General features: G+C 42.1%; 1 non-coding gene across 1 annotated transcript; it reads left to right on the top strand.

Moving 5' to 3' along the window:
• Positions 1–5,934: 5,934 nt before the first annotated feature.
• TRNAL-CAA (transfer RNA leucine (anticodon CAA)) lies at positions 5,935–6,040 on the top strand. Its single transcript has 2 exons — positions 5,935–5,972; positions 5,996–6,040. It is a non-coding gene; the product is annotated as a tRNA-Leu (tRNA).
• The last annotated feature ends 12,316 nt before the right edge of the window (positions 6,041–18,356 follow it).

Here is an 18,356-nt window from a genome sequence, read left to right as displayed (position 1 = left end):
TAATATATATACAGGTACATAAATACTACTAACAAACATAGAGCAGTGCTTGGCACATCATATGAAGAGTTTTATGCACAGTAGCTTCTTTAATGCTCATGATAATTTTATCAAGTGTGTACTGTTGTCTTACTTTACAGATAAACTGCAGCAGAGAGGGTAAATGACTTATCCAAGGTACACAGCTAGGAAGCAGCAGAGCCAGGATTCAAACTGAGATGGAACACGTGACCACATCAGGTCCTGCCCCACAACATGTGTTATTGGTTATCTTCTAGTTCTTGTGGGTGGTGTGTTTATAGGTATTTATTTATATTTTTAGTTTTAAAAGCCTGCCATTTTGAATGGGATTAAATGAACTTGTGATTCTAAGTTTACTCGTCTGCAGAAAGGTAAGCAACTTTTGAGTTCACCGAGTCAGGAATTGAGTCACTAAAGACAGATATGGGGCCCACTCCGATTCCTTTGACTCTCCTCTCTTTCCTCAGAACATCTGCAATTGTTAATTATACATTATGGTTTCAATAACTTCTCCTTCCTTAATTCTTTTGCTGTTCCAGGAAGTGTGTGTTTGTGCATGCACGTATGTGCACATGCCTGTGAGTCTTCAGGTGCTCTTGTTTTTTCTGATGAAGGCCAACATGCAAAGAAGACCATCTTCCCCAAGAGCAGACAAGGCCTAGAAGAGATAGGTTCAAAGAATAAAGGGAAACTGAACATGGCCCCTACCCTCCACCATGTACAATTAAGTGAGAAGATGAGAGAATGCATGTAACAGCCTAACACTTAAAGGCACTATGAAATTAAGAGCAAATAACTATCAGATGGTAAATGAGAGCCGTTTGTTAATGCCTTTAGTTACCTGAGATGCAGACCAAAGAGTACACGTGGAAATCACGTATCTCCTCCCAGCAAAATAAAAAACAAAACTCAAAAGGTTCTTAGCATACCAATGGTGGTTGAGTTGCTTCTTCACAAATGAAAGACATTCTTTTATTCAAATAGACAATTCAACCAGTGTTGGGTGCCCCAGCTGAACTTGCTCCTGAAGAGAATACAAGAGAGCATGGCTTCTATCCTTTGAAAAGTTAATTAAGAGAGGGGGAAAATAACGTGAAAAAATGTAGAGTACAACTAAAGACGATTTGGGGAGAAGTGAAACTTGTGCTCCAGGAGACCTCATTGCAGACCACAGTAATGTAAGAGGAAGCCTAAATGCCTGGGCTATGTTTCTTGGTGCCCTTTTTCTTGAGACTAAGAGACTTGCCCACTAGCTCCGTCCTGCAGTAAATTTTGACTTAATGATATAAGCACATTACTAAATCCTGCACTTTGTTGAACCCAGAAATTCCTCCTATATGAAGTCTGTGAGAGTAATAATAAATCCCAACCAAACCAGCATTAGAGAAAGGGTCTCACTTTGTCACCAAGGCTGGAATGCAGTGGCAAGATTATTACTCACTGCAGGCTCGAACTCCTGGGCTCAAGGGATTCTTCCTCCTCAACCTCCCAAAGTGTTGGGATTACAGGCATGGGCCACCATGCCAGGCCAAACAGTACTTCCATTTGACAGTATTGCCCCATTACATTTCCTTTTTCCCTGTTGGAGAAAAGATACATTTCTTAGATCTGGCTTATCTGTTGAATTAATTTTGCATTTGAAGTTTGAAATGTAAGCAGGACATTTGAAGGTAACCTTTAGAGATACACACATCTCTACCAGATTCTTTGTTTAGAGGATGTGAAGAACTTGGATTTGTATGGGATGTGATTGCCAAACCCATTTTAGGGTTCTGATGCACAAAAAGAATGTAATAGAAAAAAGTGAGAAATACTAATTTAGAAAGATTTGAACCTACATATTTCTTTAAAAACTGGGAAGAAATATGCCAAAATACTAGCATAGATGCTTTTGATGAGACTTGGTGATTTTTTTTTTTTTCTGTATTGAATGAACTCTTCACTATGGAAACCTTTAACCATATACAAAAATGAAGAAAATACACAGCGAACCCTCCTATATCATCTCCCAACTTCAACTACCAATCTATGGTCAGTCTCATTTGAATACAGCATCATCTCAATTTCCACCCCAATCTCTGTTACTCTCACGTAATCCTGGACATACCAGAAAACCAAGTTATATGAACCTCACACAAAACAGTCAAGGGACTCATTTCAAGGTTGGAAATTAAATCCTGTTTTTTTGTTTTGTTTATTTCATTTTCATAGACCACCATTGTTAGCTTCTTTCCTTTTTAGTCCCCCTGCTTCCCTCTTTAAATAATTTGTCAGGCCTTTTAAAATTCCTCTTACAGATGTTTTCATAAAAACGTAGAATGGCCTGTGGGGAGTCTTATTGTGCAATAAATATTATTAGTAAATAGTTAAAATATTGACATATTTAATTATATTTTACCTTATTCCAAAAAGGACTTAAAGCCATTTAAAACATAAAATCATGTCTGGGCTCGGTGGCTCACACCAGCACTTTGGAAGGCTGAGGCGGGCGGATCACCTGAGGTCAGGAGTTCAAGACCAGCCTGGCCAGCACGGTGAAACCCCATCTGTACTAAAAATACAAAAATTAGCCAGGTGTGGTGTTGCATTTCTGTAATCCTAGCTACTCGGGAGGCTGAGACGGGAGAATTGCTGGAACCCAGGAGGCGGAGGTTGCAGTGAGCCAAGATTGCACCACTGCACTCCAGCCTGGGCGATAGAGCAAGACTCCATCTCAAAAAAAAACCAAAACAAACCCATAAAATCAAGACATCAGGAGTTTAACATGCCATAAAGGAAGAAAGAAAAAATATGGCACAGCCGGGCGCGGTGGCTCATGCCTGTAATCCCAGCACCTTGGGAGGCCCAGGCACGCAGATCACGAGGTCAGGAGTTCAAGACCAGCCTGGCCAACATAGTGAAAAACCCCATTTCTACTAAAAATACAAAAATCAGCTGGGCATGGTGGCACGAGTCTGTAGTCCCAGCTACTTGGGAGGCTGAGGCAGGAAAATTGCTTGAACCTGGGAGTCAGAGGTTGAAGCAAGCCGAGATCGCGCCACTGCACACCAACCCGGGTGACAGTGCGAGACTCCGTCTCATTAAAAAAAAAGATGGCACAAAAAATGACCAGGATTAGAAGTGAATCTATAGTATGAAAACTACGAGGACACTAAATGTGGGCCACAGTTGGGTTTTAAAAATTGACATGGGAACATTGTTAATTGTATAGCTTCTAGTTTCTATAAGATGGAAGTAACTAAATGTTTAAGGGACATAATGGGATTCTTGTTAATAAGAGATAGGAATTTCTGCTTGGGTTCTTGGTAAATAGAAACTGTATCCCAAGAGTTTACTTTTCATAAAATAAGTCTTACAAATCAATAAGGAAAGATGGACACCTCATAAAAATTTGGTAAGCAATTTACTGAGAAAGGAGTATAAAAATCCTTTAAACATGAATATTGGACCTCACTAATAATCAAATCAGAAAAAAAAGGGGGGGGGGGGCTATATCATTTGTTACCTATTAAAATGTGCCAGGAGTGGTGGGTCACGCCTGTAATCCCAGCACTTTGGGAGGCCGAGGCGGGCGCATCATTTGAGGTCAGGAGTTTGAGACCAGCCTGACCAACATGGTGAAACCCTGTTTCTACTAAAAATCCAAAAAAAAAATTAGCTGAGTGTGATGGCTCATGCATGTAGTTCCAGCTACTCGGGAGGCTGAGACGAGAATCACTTGAAGCTGGGACATAGGTTGCTGTGAGCTAAGATCATGCCACTGCACTCCAGCCTGGGCAACAGAGCAAAACTCCGTCAAAACAAACAAAAAAAAATGGATAAACATTGATGTAGGCCGGGCGCGGTGGCTCACGCCTGTAATCCCAGCACTTTGGGAGGCCGAGGCAGGCGGATCAAGAGTTCAGGAGTTCGAGACCAGCCTGACCAACATAGTGAAACCCCGTCTCTACTAAAAATACAAAAATTAGCCGGGCGTCGTGACGGGCGCCTATAGTCCCAGCTGCTCGGGAGGCTGAGGCAAGAGAATGGTGTGAACCCGGGAGGTGGAAGTTGCAGTGAGCACCAAGTCGTGCCACTGCACTCCACCCTGGGTGACAGAGCGAGACTCCGTCTCAAAAAAAAAAAAAAAAATTTTTGATATAATGGTTTCACTTTTAGAAATTTAAGGAAATAATCATGGATGTTTGAAAATATTTATGTAAGGATAGTTTTTACAGCATTGCTGATGAAAATAAAAAATCAGAAATAATCCAGTGTTCAAGAATACCACTTTGATATGGAATATGTGCAGGAATTAAGATTTATACAAAATATAGTACTTAGCAAGTATATATTCATAATATATTCATTTAGAAAGCAAGTTAGCAAATTATTTACTACACATGACCATTTTTGGAAAAAAATGTATGCCATATGAAAGACTAAATATATAAAAATGTTAATAGTTACCTCTGACTAGTGAGATTATGGATGATTTTAATTTTTGACATGTTTGTATGTTCTACAATTTGTGTGTACTTTGCAATTAAAAAAAATTATAGTTAGGGTAAGATTACAGTTGCCATGTTGGGAATCACTTCCTGGACAATTTCCTTCCAATCGAAAGAAAATATACAAATCTCATGTATTGGAGGGAGACTGGGGAACCAGTGTTCACTGTACTTCTCACTACTAATTTTCTCTCTATCAAAAATAGGATATGAAACCAAGGAAGTCTATGGAAATTAAGATAGAGCCTACTGAAACTCAGTTATTTCTCCATGCAGAAAAGAGACCTAACTTTGCCTTACAAAAAGGAAAAGAAAATCTTTTTATATTAACAAATACAAAAAGTAAGCTCTTAGGACAAAATCTAATTAAAATATCCAACTTTATATTTCCTCTATCTGAACCTCACAGCCCCAAATACAAGAGTTAAGACGGTTGAGTTAAAATATATTTATTGAACCTCTACCGTGTTTGCCAGGCACTGTTACCTGGACGGCAGTGGTCTACACATGTTATTTTAGCGGTGTCCCTGGCCTCTAGGGGCTCTTGTTCTAGTGGGAGGGATGATTTCTGTTTAGTTTCAGGGCTCCATTAAAATTTGTGACCTTGGGGCTTCCCGGCCTGGAGCTCAGATTGCTTGGCGAAGGCTGAGAAACAGAAAAGTGGGTCAGGCGATGTGGTGCACTCCCCTTAAAAACTGCCGCTGTGTTCCCCGACCTGGCAGTGGTCACTTGGAGCCCATTAATCGGGAACATCCGAGAGCGACAAGGAAGGCCGCGGGCGAGCGCGTCGCTCCCGGAGTTTCCCTGGACCTGGGATCGCCGATCCCTCGGCGCGGCCACCAGCCTTGCCCATGTGGTGGTCCCTGTGCAGACCTTCCCAGCCGTTCCCGGCTACCACTTTTAGAGCCCAAGACAAACTTCGACGAGTGGCAAGGCAGTGACAAATGGAACCAAAATAGAGGGGCTAAAAGGGGACCTTCCTATAGAACCGGGGTCTTTTGTTAGGGTTTTGTTTTGTTCCTCACCATCTTCCAAACAATGAAGTCCTGGGGGAGGCTAACCACAATCAAGATTTCAGTAAACATCAGACACTGGAGAGCCGACCCAGCGACCGAAGCAAAAGATCTTTCCTTCCTGAAATCTGGGCAGGCTGGGAGCAAAAAAAAAAAAAAAAAAAAAACCCGCACACGTTTTTCGAGATGGCGATAACAGTTATAAGGCCCGTAAGAGACTTGATCCAGTTTTATGCAGAAACATTTTCTAGTCCTGCGAACTCTTTTCCTTTTTCAATCCACAAGTGGCTTTCTGCCCTTCTGTTACCAAGCAACCCTGACGTCATCGCGTTTCTGCGTGCGTGCACGACACAGAATCATTGCTTGTTGATCTCTATTTTAGTGCAAAAATCAGGGTTGCTAGGCAGTGTGTCAGGATGGCCGAGTGGTCTAAGGCGCCAGACTCAAGCTAAGCTTCCTCCGCGGTGGGAATTCTGGTCTCCAATGGAGGCGTGGGTTCGAATCCCACTTCTGACACATACTTTTTTTTTCCTCTCCTTACTTTTGAGATATCCTGATCTCAGGAGTAGGCATAAACAATTACCAACGTATATTTTTAAGAATCGGCTTTTAGGTACCGGGCGCGGTGGCTCACGCCTGTAATCCTAACACTTTGGGAGGCCGAGACGGGTGGATCACGAGGTCAGGAGATCGAGACCATTCTGGCTAACACGGTGAAACCTCGTCTCTACTAAAAATACAAAAAAAAATAGCCGGGCGTGGTGGCGGGCGCCTGTAGTCCCAGCTACTCGGGAATGAGGCAGGAGAATGGCGTGAACCCGGGAGGCGGAGCGTGCAGTGAGCCAAGATCGCGCCACTGCACTCCAGCCTGGGGACAGAGCGACACTCCGTCTAAAAAAAAAAAAAAAAGAATTGGCTTTTAAATTTATCTCAAAGGGCTTGTCCAAACTAAAAACATTAAAAGCGGAAGCATCACGATATTTTTACGAAGCCGCGAGATTTGGGGCAAAAAACGCCTAATTAAAGGCAGAGATTACTAGCGATTGGTCTCTGTGCTGCAATGCGAGATAATCCTGATGTCGCGGGATTCGGAACCCAGGTAGCTTCCTGCCTCGCCGAGGGAATGGAGAGAAGGGGCTCTGGGCGGGTTCTTTTCCCGCTTCTCGACCAGGCTCACACTCTGCGTCTCAGATCCAAGCCCTCCCCTAGATATTTCCTGTAGCACTTTCCTACCAATCTCACAACCCTGTGGCTCGTGACAGTGCAGTCTCTTTAAAAATCTTACACAGGTCCTCTGCTCTCCTATTTTCAAAACTCATGTAACCAGTTCTCAAAAATGTCTTTCGTAAATTATGCACATTCACACTCGTTTTGGCATCTGATCATTACCGTTTTGTCAGTCAAAATCGAGTACCATTTTAACCATTGAATGAAATATGAAAGCTGTACGTTCCTCTCGCAAATGTAATCACCGTGAAAAATTTATTGTATTTTTTACATTTCTTTTTTCTCTGCATTCGCATATATATATAACATTTTGTTTTGTTTTGTTTTTTTTAACAGAAATGTAGTCATGCTCTGACATTTTTCACTTAATATATCTTGGGTTCTTTCCATGTGGAACACTTATTCTTTTCTTTTACAGAAGAAATATTGCTGGCCGGGTGCAGTGGCTCACGCCTGTAATCCCAGCACTTTGGGAGGCCGAGGCTGGTGGATCACCTGAGCTCAGGAGTTCGAGACCAGCCTGGCCAACATGGTGAAACCCTGTCCTCTACTAAAAATTAGTCGGGTGTGGTGGCGCACGCCTATAATCCCAGCTACTCGGGAGGCTGACGCAGGGGAATCGCTTGAACCCGGGAGGCGAAGGTTGCAGTGAGCCGACATCACGCCACTGCACTCCAACTTGGGCGAATGAGCGAGACTCTGTCTCAGAAAAAAGAAAAAGAAAAAGAAATATTGCAAATCATTGTATAGCATGGATATAACCACTTCTTTTTTTTTTAACTCAACATTTAGAATGCTTTCAATTATCGTAATTTAATGAGTGATTACTATATGCCAGGAGATGCAGCCCAGAGGATATAGCAGTAAAAATATAAAATTAAAGATAAAAAAATTTGTTTTCTGCCCTTGCGGAGCTTATATTCTAGTTAAATGACTTTGGCTCTGCCTCAGGAACACCAAATTCCAAGATTTCCTTAAAAAATTTTTTTTTCTTTCTTTTTCTTTTCAACTTATTTCCGCATTACAAGATTTCCTTATCTTTCAGGAGAAGAATGTAAATTCTAGATCTAAGCTTAGATCTAAATGTCTAATACCAGCTATTGAAGACTTGTATCTGCATAACGATATATTTCCCTGTCATTATGATCACTCATAACTGTTTATTTGATTAAGGGATTTTAATTTCAATTTTAAAATTATTTTTATTTTTTCAGCTCCTAGACAGATTAACACATTGATTATTGATTTTATCCTCATAAAATATGAGACTGGACAGAAGGAAAGAAAGCTGCTTTATCCGACAATAGAATTCTCAGGAGACATTCATCGTGGACAAAATCCAGTTGTTCCATTTGGGAAGCAACATTCTGAATTCAGATGGCTTGAACCAAATAGTTTTTTGTTTTTGAGTTGAGTTTCGCTCTTGTCACCCAGGCTGGAGTACAATGGCATGATCTCAGCTCACTGCAACCTCCACCTCCTGGGTTCAAGCGATTCTCCTGCCTCAGCCTCCCGAGTAGCTGGGACTACAAGCATGCGCCACAGCGCTCGGCTAATTTTTGTATATTTTTAGTAGAGAGAGGGTTTCACCATTTCACCTTAGGTGATCCGCCTGCCTCGGCCTCCCAAATTGCTGGGATTACAGACGTGAGCCACTGCGCCTGCCCCTGAACCAAATAGTTTTAGGTACAGTACTTCCAAACTGTCCCAGATTCCTGCCATACTTAACTGTGGGAAGGTGAGCTATGAAATGGAATTTAAAAGCTTAGGGAAATGAAACTAATTGTCATAAGATTTCTATTGTTATTATTAAATATATAAAAGTTGGCTAGGCGCGGTGCTCATGTCTGTAATCCCAGCACTTTGGGAAGCGAAAGTGAGTGGATCACCTGAGGTCAGGAGTTCGAGATCAGCCTGGCCAACATGGTGAAACCCTGTCTCTACTAAAAATACAAAAATTAGCTGGGCATGTTGGTGGGTGCCTGTAATCCCAGCTACTTGGGAGGCTGAGGCAGGAGAATCACTTGAGTCAGGGAGGCAGAGGTTGCAGTGAGCCGAGATTGCGCCATTGCACTCTAGCCTGGGTGACAAGAGTGAGACTCTATCTCAAAATAAATAAATAAATAATATATGGCATAATATAACATGTTCATGTACAGCTGCTGCCCTAATGAGGATTTTTTCAGATGAGCAGGTAAGTGTACCTTTGATGACTCTAAAAAAAATGACAGTTCCTTTTGGAGAACCACGTGAGTTGGAAAAAGGAAGATTGTATGAGGAGGAGGAGATAGCAGCTGTTTCTCCTGTTAATTTCTAGAGGAAAAAAAAGCAAGGATGCTGCCATAAATGACTTCTGAGACTGTTATATTAGATTTTAAAAGGTTAATTTTAGGCTGGGTGTAGTGGCTTATGCCTGTAATCCCACCAATTCGGTAGGCCCATGTGGGAGGATTGTTGGCATCCAGGTGTTTGAGACCAGCCTGGGCAACGTGGTGAAACGCTGTCTCTACTAAAAATACAAAAATAAATAAATAAAAATTATTTGGGCATGGTTGCACATGCCTGTAATCCCAGCTATTCGGGAGGCTGAGTCATGAGAATCGCTTGAACCCGGGAGGCAGAGGTTGCAGTGAGCTGGGATCGTCCTGCATTCCAACTTGGGCGATAGAGCATGACTCTGTCTCAAAAAAAAAAAAAAAAAAAAAAAAAAAAAAAACCAACAAACTCTTTAAGTCTAATGAGAAAAATTTTATATTTTCTCTGAAGCCTGCTACCTGGAGGTTTCATCTGCGTGATAAAAGCTTGGTCTTCACAACCCTTTATCCCATTACTTTCTGTTGATAATAACCAATTGCCAATTAGAAAATCTTTTAATCTGCCTATGACTTGGAAGCACCCCTACTTTCAGTTCTGCATTTCTAGACCAACTCAACGTATATCTTACATGTATTGATTGACGTCTCATGTCTCCTTAAAATGTATAAAGCCAAGTTGTAGCCAAAACATCTTGGGCACATGTTCTCAGGATTTCCTGAGGGCTGTGTCACAGGCCATTGTTCATTCACATTTGGCTCAGAATAAATCTCTTCAAATATTTTACAGAGTTTGACTCTTTCTGTCGACAACATTAATGCCACCCAAAAGAGAAATGTGAGCCAAAGAAGGTAAAAACTCTTATTAACACTTACTCAGATTAATCATTCCTCTTCCTATAGGGAAAAAGCAAAGGATAGTTGGGAAAAAGTGCTGAAGTATCTTCTCGATAATTCCAAGAGGCATCTGTGAGTAAAACGGGAAAGATAAAGTTCCTCTTAAAGAGTAGTTTTGTAAAACTCTGTAACTATTTTTTAACAAAAATTAAAAATTTTTTTTTTTTTGAAACAGTTTCTCCCTCTGTCATCTAGACTGGAATGCAGTAATGTGATCATGGCTCACTGCAGCCTCCACCTCCGGGGCTCAAGCGATTCTCCCACCTCAGCTTTCCCATTAGCTGGGACATGCGCCACCACTTCTGGCTAGTGTTTACATTTTGTTATAGAGATGGGGTCTCCTGGCCTCAAGTGATCCGCCGGCCTTAACCTCCCAAAGTGCTGGAATTATGCGAGCCACCGTGCCCAACCCAATAAATTTTTTAAAAACGTGTCAATATTCAGAGCAATGATCAATTGTATTCCACTGAACATAGTTCATTTGTATTTCTATGGATGAAAATCATTTGGACTATTCTCAATTTTCTATAATTTGAAGAGTTGTAAGATAATACAAAATCAATGAAAACTGCCCCTGACAAGGTACTTAGGAATCTTTTTTCCCTATTTGAAAATTATTTATACTTTTTTCTGACAGAATTCACATAAGACATTGATGCGATTATTACCTTCAAAACTGAACACATCCTTCCACTATTCAGCTAATACAATTTCATAGAATTGTTTTTTGCTGTTGTTGTTGTTTGGAGACGGAGTTTTGCTCTTGTTGCCCAGGCTAGAGTGCAATGGCATGATCTCGGCTCACCGCAACCTCTGCCTCCCCGGTTCAAGCAATTCTCCTGCCTCAGCCTCCTGAGTAGCTGGGATTATAGGCATGTGCCACCACACCCGGCTAATTTTGTATTTTTAGTAGAGATGGGGGTTTCTCCATGTTGGTCAGGCTGGTCTCAAACTCCTGACCTCAGGTGATCCGCCCGCCTCAGCCTCCCAAAGTGCTGGGATTACAGGCGTGAGCCACTGGGCCCGGCCAGAATTGAGTTTTAGAGTTGAATTTTTTAAACAAAAATTATGAGAAGCTCTTGTTTTGGATTGACCTCCTGCACTATGCCCCATTACCACAGACCAAACCAAAATAAAGTCACTCATGCTAAATGCCATAAAATGAAACTGTCGCTTTAGGGAAACAGATCCCCCAAACAGACCAGGTTTTCCCGAAAAGAGGAGATTCCAGTCAACCTGAGTCAGATTAACAAAGAAGTCCCCTCTGTTTTAACTGATAAAAATTCTTTGCTTGGCCAAACTTTAGTCAGGCTCCTGAACCTTCTTCTAGACCCATCTGTGCACTGCCTTGTAAAATCCATTTAGCAAAGAACCCTGCTAAATCAGTTTAGCAAGAACCCATCATCCTTGATATCTGATCATCCTCATATCTGATGAGGTTACTCATCCTCCACCATTGCCCAGGTGAAGTCTGATCACCCTGGCGGGTCTTCAGCAAGAAACCTGTTAGGTTGGTTTAGCCAGAATTCCGCTTATCCCTGATGTTTCCTCTTAGTAATTTTCCATCCACTGACTCCCACCCTGATCCCTGGCTATACATTTCCACTTGCCCATGCTATGTTTGGAGTAGAGCCTGTCAACAGAAAAAATTAAAGCAAATTGAGTTACAGATCTGTCTTTTATTTATGATTCATGCATTAGGTCAGCCTCCATTCTACAAAATAGAATGAAAACTCCCACTGGGCAATAGCAGAACAATGGATTTTGTAAGGTGGGAACAAGGAAACAGAACAATACAGGGGGAAAATGCTGGTTGGTTAACATCAGGTTACTTCAAGTTCCTTTTTTTGTAAGGGTTAAAGGAGAGGGGACTTTCTTGTTAACCTAATTCAGGTTGACTGGCATCTCCTGTTGTCAGGAAACATTCATCTGTTAGGGGATCTATCTGCTTCCTTAAAGTTTGATTATGTGGCATTTAGCACGAGTGATTCTATTTTGGTTTGGTCTGGTGTACTGGGGCCTAGCACAGGAGTTCAGTCCAAAACAATGGCCTCTTATAATTTTTGTTTAACAAGCCTAATCTCTCTCCACACTGCAAGACCCCATTACAGCGGTCTCTATACCTATTGCAATGGTCCTGAACACAGTCTTCCCTACTGTACTTTAGCAACAAGTATCATTGAATAATTTTTTCTTTAACATAACAAGAAAAGCAACCTGACGTTCACGAATCAGCTATCCCCCACTATTGTTCTGCTTCCTTTCCCACCTTACAAAACCTACGATTCTGCTACTGCCCAGTAGGAGCCTTCATTCTCTTTTGTATAATGGATTCATGCCTCATTCATGAATCTCAAATAAAAGCCAGTTCGATTTTTAACTGAATTTGTTGTTATTATATCTTCTGACAAATCTGTTAAAAAGTAGAGACTGTAGACATCAATCTCACTACATCTCAGCAAGCACCCTCCAACATGAACTAATTTTTTGGCCAATCAGTGTTCTTTTTTTTGTTTGAAATAGTAATGGTCATTTATTGAGAAATTCTATAACATTTACATTGTTATATACAAGTGCTTTTATGTAAGTTTTTCATGTATTCTTGTAGCAGGACGAGCCGCAGACAAGAACCCCTCAGACGCTGAGTTGTAGGAGGAAAGGGCTTTATTCAGCAGGGAGCATCAGCGGACTCATGTCTCCAAAAACCGAGCTCCCCAGGTGAGCAATTCCTGTCCCTTTTAAGGGCTTACAACTCTAAGGGGGTCCGCGTGAGAGGGTCGTGATCGATGGAGCAAGCAGTGGGTACGTGACTGGGGGCTGCATGCACCGGTAATCAGAACGAAACAGAACAGGACAGGGATTTTCACGATGCTTTTCCATACAATGTCTGAAATCTATAGATAACACCAGCAGTAAGGTAAGGGGTTGATTTTTAACTACCAGGCCCAGGGCACGGTGCTGGGCTGTCTGCCTGTGGATTCCATTTCTGCCTTTTAGTTTTTACTTCTTTCTTTGGAGGCAGAAGTTGGGCATAAGACAATATGAGGGGTGGTCTCCTCCCTTATTCTTATTTTCATTAACTTCAAGGTAATGATGACAAGAAAGAAAAGGAGAGAAAAGAGGGTGAATGAATAGGGAGGTTTGAAGTGTTCGCCTCAAAATTAATGACGGTTGTAATATTTTCTGTGAAACCTTTCTTTTTGTTTTTCCCTTTGCTTCCTCATTCTCCTCATTCTCTCTCCTCTTATAACCAGACACCTCAGTTTTAAAAATCACTCACTTTCTTTTTCTTCCTTTTTCTCCCCTCTCACCTCTCCATTCTTTCCCTCTCTAGACCCTACCCTTCGGCAATGCATGCTTATCTAATTATGCTCCAGTTTAAGAATCCCCAGAAGCTTAAACCGGGCATTTTAGCCCACAATGCAGAATCCTCCCACTTGGCAAGAGTCTTGAGCAATTATCCTCACCATCTGGCCAAAGTCAAGATAAAGCCAAGCAGGCTTCTGGACAGGCAACTATCCAAGACAGCCGTGGGAACAAGAAACACAGACCCTGCACCCTGCGCCACTCCCGCATGCCTCCCATACCAAATGTCAATTTTAAAATGGTTGGCCGGGGGTGGTGGCTCACGCCTATAATCCCAGCACTTTGGGAGGCCGAGGCGGGCGGATCACGAGGTCAGGAGACTAAGACCATCTTGGCTAACACAGTGAAACCCCGTCTCTACTAAAAATATTAAAAAATACAAAAAATTAGCCGGGTGTGGTGGTGGGCGCTTGTAGTCCCAGCTACTCGGGAGGCTGAGGTAGAAGAATCGCCTAAACCCGGGAGGTGGAGCTTGCAGTGAGCCGACATTGCCTGCTGCACTCCAGCCTGGGCAAGAGTGAGACTCTGTCTCAAAAAATAATAATAATAATAAATTAATTAATTAATTAATAAAACCCTATGGTAGGCCCGGAGTGGTGGCTCACGCCTGTAATCCCACCACTTTGGGAGGCCGAGGCAGGTGGATCACTTGAGGTCAGGAGTTCGAGACCAGCCTGGCCAACATGGTGAAACCCTGTCTCTACTAAAAACACAAAAATTAGCTGGGTGTGGTGGCAGATGCCTGTAATCCCAGCTACTCAGGAGGCTGAGGCAGGAAAATCACTTGAACCCGGGAGGTGGAGGTTGCAGTGAGCCAAGATTGCACCACTGCACTCCAGCCTGGGCAACAGAGTGAGACTCTGTCACAGGAAAAAACAAAAAACAAAAAAACAAAAACCCTATGGTAAATTTTAAATTTTAAGGTGGTACTTTAGAACACTAGTGTTCCACCTTCTCAGTTTGCTGGCTTTCGGATTAAAAGCAGCTTTTCCTCCCACCAAACCTCCCCTCTAGTATTTGGCTTTGGAGCGGTGAGCAGCAGAATCTGGGTCAGGTTATGCTTTTTTCTCTTCAGTCCCATTAACTCTGGAATCCTAGGTGCCCTCTGCACACTTGGACTCCAAAAACCACTTTCTCCAACAAGAAAACAAAGTAAACTGCAAATTATATATAATAGGAGATTTTAAATTCATTTCAAAATTCACTATGGAAGATATGGTTTCTCATCTGGAATCCATCCTGCTTGTCTGGATTTACCTTACTTCTCCCTGCATTGCTCACATTTCTGATTCTTTCACGGAACAGAGTACATTATCCTCTAAAAGCTTTCACAAAACTGATGGAATTTCCTATTTCTCGCCCCCTACCCCCACTTACTGCTTTTCAAAGTAAAATGGCATTTATCTGTAAGGCGGGATGAAGTTAATATCTGTTAAACCCCCATTTATTTCCAGAAGCTTCCAAAGTCAGCCCCACCTCCCAAGGTTACTTAGCTCTCTAATAAAACAAAAGGTGAACTCCCTGAAAGAATTCTCCTGCAGAATTCTATTATAGCGTTAGAGGAAAAAGCACTGCCACTGTGTAAAATTGTGTAGATTTGGGGTAAAAGGCCAAGGTACTTTCCAGTTTCAATTTTCTTGACTGTCCTGCTGGGCACGGTGGTTTACACCTATAATCCCAGCACTTGGGTGAGGCTGAGGAGGGAGGATCACATGAGGCGAGGAGTTCAAGACCAGCCTGGGCTTGTCTCCAACCCCTCACCCCAACCCCGCCCCCACCCCCACAAATGCTCAACTGCAGTTGAACTCAATTAAATTGCGTTTCTTTCCTTCCTTCCTTCCTTCTTTCCTTCCTTTCTTCCTTCTTTCTCTCTCTCTTTCCCTCCCTTCCTTCTCTCCTTTCTTCCATCTTTCTCTCTTTCTCTTTCTCTCTCTCTCTCTCTTTCTTTCTTGAGACAGAGTCTCGCTGTATCACCCAGGCTAAAAGTGCAATGGCACGGTCTTGGCTCACTGCAACCACTGCCTCGCAGGTTCAAAGGATTCTCCTGCCTCAGACTCCCGAGTAGCTGGGACTACAAGCGTGCACCACCACACCTGGCTAATTTTTATATATTTTAGTAGAGACAGGGTTTCACCATGTTGATGAGGCTGGTCTCGAACTCCTGACCTCGAGTGATTCGCCCACCTCAGCCTCCCAAAATGGTGATCCTGGGTTTTAAGCAGAATAGGGGACATACCACTACCCACTTATCGAATGTATTCTAAATAAGTTTTCTTATCCTAAATTTTTTTATATTCCAAAACTGGAAACTTTTATTCACAGAAGCCATGTATTATATATTATATATGTAGAATACATGGTTCATTAAGGCCAAGATAATTTCCCATTTTGTGTATATCATTACTTATACTACTCATTAAAATAATCTTCAGTGCGGAGAGATTATCTCTTTTCCTCTGCTAAAGACACAATAATCTTTCATTCAGACAAATAAGACATTACATAAGACCTACCTAGTTACATAAAAACAAAGTAACTACACTAGTACTCCTGTCTGTTAAAGGACTATCAGATAAGTCACTGCGGTTATCTGTACATAACAATGAGCAATCATCCTAATAATTACTAGTGAATGCCTTTTCTTTCTAGATAGAAGAAGCTGAAGATATAAAATCTAAATCTAAATTCGAATGTTAACTTTTGTCTCAACTGACAGAATACCGTACATTGACCAAATAAAGGATTTTATTGAATCACTAAATTTTTACCAGCTTTATTGAGATATAATTTACACACCATTCAATTCAATTCAATCACTTTTAGAATATTCAGAGTTGTGCAAACATTATCACCATCAGTGTTAGAACATTTTTATCACCTCAAGGTAAAAAAAAATACTCCTTAGCAGTCACTCCCCATCTTTCAGCCTCCCCCCAACCTGCAGGCAACCGACAATCTATTTTCTATCATTTTTTTTCTTTTCCTTCCTTCCTTCCTTCCTTCCTTCCTTCCTTCCTTCCTTCCTTCCTTCCTTCCTTCCTTTTTATACAGGGTCTCATTCTGTCATTCAGGCTGGAGTGCAGTAGCACAATCATAGCTCACTGCAGCCTTGACCACCCTGGACTCAGGCGATTCCAATATTGGAATATAAAATATTTTAGGATAAGAAAACTTATTTAGAATATGTTCAATAAGTGGGTAGTGTTATGTCCCCTATTCTGGTTAAAACCCAGGATCACCACTTTGGGAGGCTGAGGTGGGCGAATCACTTGAGCTCAGGAGTTCGAGACCAGCCTGGCCAACATGGTGAAACCCTGACTCTACCAAAAAATACAAACATTAGCCGGGTGTGGCGGTGCGCGCCTGTAGTCCCAGCTACTCCAGGGGGCGGAGGTGGGAGAATCACTTAAACCCGGGAGGTGTAAGTTGCTGTGAGCCGAGATCACACCAGTGCACTCCAGCCTGGGCAACAGAGACCTTTTGTCTAAATCAGTCAATCAATCAATCAATCAATCAATCAATCAATCCCAGGAGTGCAGTGGCGCGATCTCGGCTTTCTGCAACCTCTGCCTCCCCGGTTCAAACGATTCTCCTGCCTAAGTCTTCTGAGTAGCTGGGAGGCCCGTGCCACCACGCCCGGCTAATTTTTGTATTTTTAGTAGAGACGGGTTTTCACAATGTTGGCCAGGCCTGTCTTGAGCTCCTGACCGCAAGAGATTTGCCTGCCTTGGCCTCCAAAGGGCTGGGATTACAGGCGTGAGCCACCGTGCCCGGCCAGTCTTGTCCATTTTCTCCTTGAAGACCATCTTTCACTCTGTCACTATAGTGACTTGCATAAAACTGAAAGCTGATATTACACCCACCTTTTTTTTTTTTTTTTTTTGAGACGGATTCTCGCTCTGTCACCAGGCTGGAGTGCAGTGAGGCGATCTCGGCTCACTGCAAGCTCCGCCTCCTGGGTTCACGCCATTCTCCTGCCTCAGCCTCCTGAGTTGCTGGGACTACAGGCGCCTGCCACTACGCACGGCTAATTTTTTGTATTTTTAGTAGAGACAGGGTTTCACTGTGTTAGCCAGGATGGTCTAGATCTCCTGACCTCGTGATCCACCGGCCTCGGCCTCCCAGAGTGGTGGGATTACAGGCGTGAGCCACCGTGCCTGGCCTACACACATTCTTAGCATCTGTTAATGGTTCAATTCATTATCCTGGCAACAAGACTGTTCATGATGTAGCTTACATTTTCAGCTTTATCTCCTTTCGCCTTCATATTCAATCTGTGTTCCAGCTAGACCAAACTGTTCTCAACTGTCTAAAAGTACCATTTTAAAAGTGCCTTAATAACTTTGTATGTATATACTTTCCATCTAGAAAGGTTTTACTGCCTTCCCTTTTTCTGACTATTTGTATTTATGTTTTAAGATAGGCCAATCAACCTGTCAGCTGCAAAACTTTCTGTTTGATTCTCTCAGGCAGTTAGATGTTTCCTTCTTTGCACTCCCAAAGCTCTTATGCTTCACTCTTATAGTATTTACCACACTGCCTTGTAACTGAAGGACATCTCTAGGTTGTGGCCTTCAAGAGGGCATCTTATTCGTCTTCATACCAGGTATATAGCAAGGAACTACTATACACAAGACTTGCTACAAAGCTACTTACATGACATTTTAATAACCAAGAAAGAATTTGTAGAAATAGCAAGTAACATTTCTTAATCCTTTTCAATTTAAGATAAGCAACATGTTGGGATACTGAGATGTGACAACAATGGTAACAACAGCAACTCACCCTTAATAATGCTTACAGTGTGTCAGACACAGTTTTGTGTGCTTTCATAACCCTTTGAAGTTGCAACTGTTGTCCATGTTTTGTAGGCAAAGATACAGATGCACAAAGTTATGTGACTTGCCTAAGGTCATATAGCCAACAAGATAGGAAACACTGAAACTAGAGTTTAGTGTGAATTTGTGTGTGTTCAAATCCTTCATTTACAGCTAGATTTGCAAATCTGTTGAAGGAAAGGGAAATAGAAC

This window comes from Gorilla gorilla, chromosome 5 (assembly GCF_029281585.2).
Source record: "Gorilla gorilla gorilla isolate KB3781 chromosome 5, NHGRI_mGorGor1-v2.1_pri, whole genome shotgun sequence".
Classification (NCBI taxonomy): domain Eukaryota; kingdom Metazoa; phylum Chordata; class Mammalia; order Primates; family Hominidae; genus Gorilla; species Gorilla gorilla.
The sequence above is the reverse complement of the archived record's forward strand: the minus strand, read 5'-3'. Positions and strand labels throughout refer to the sequence as shown.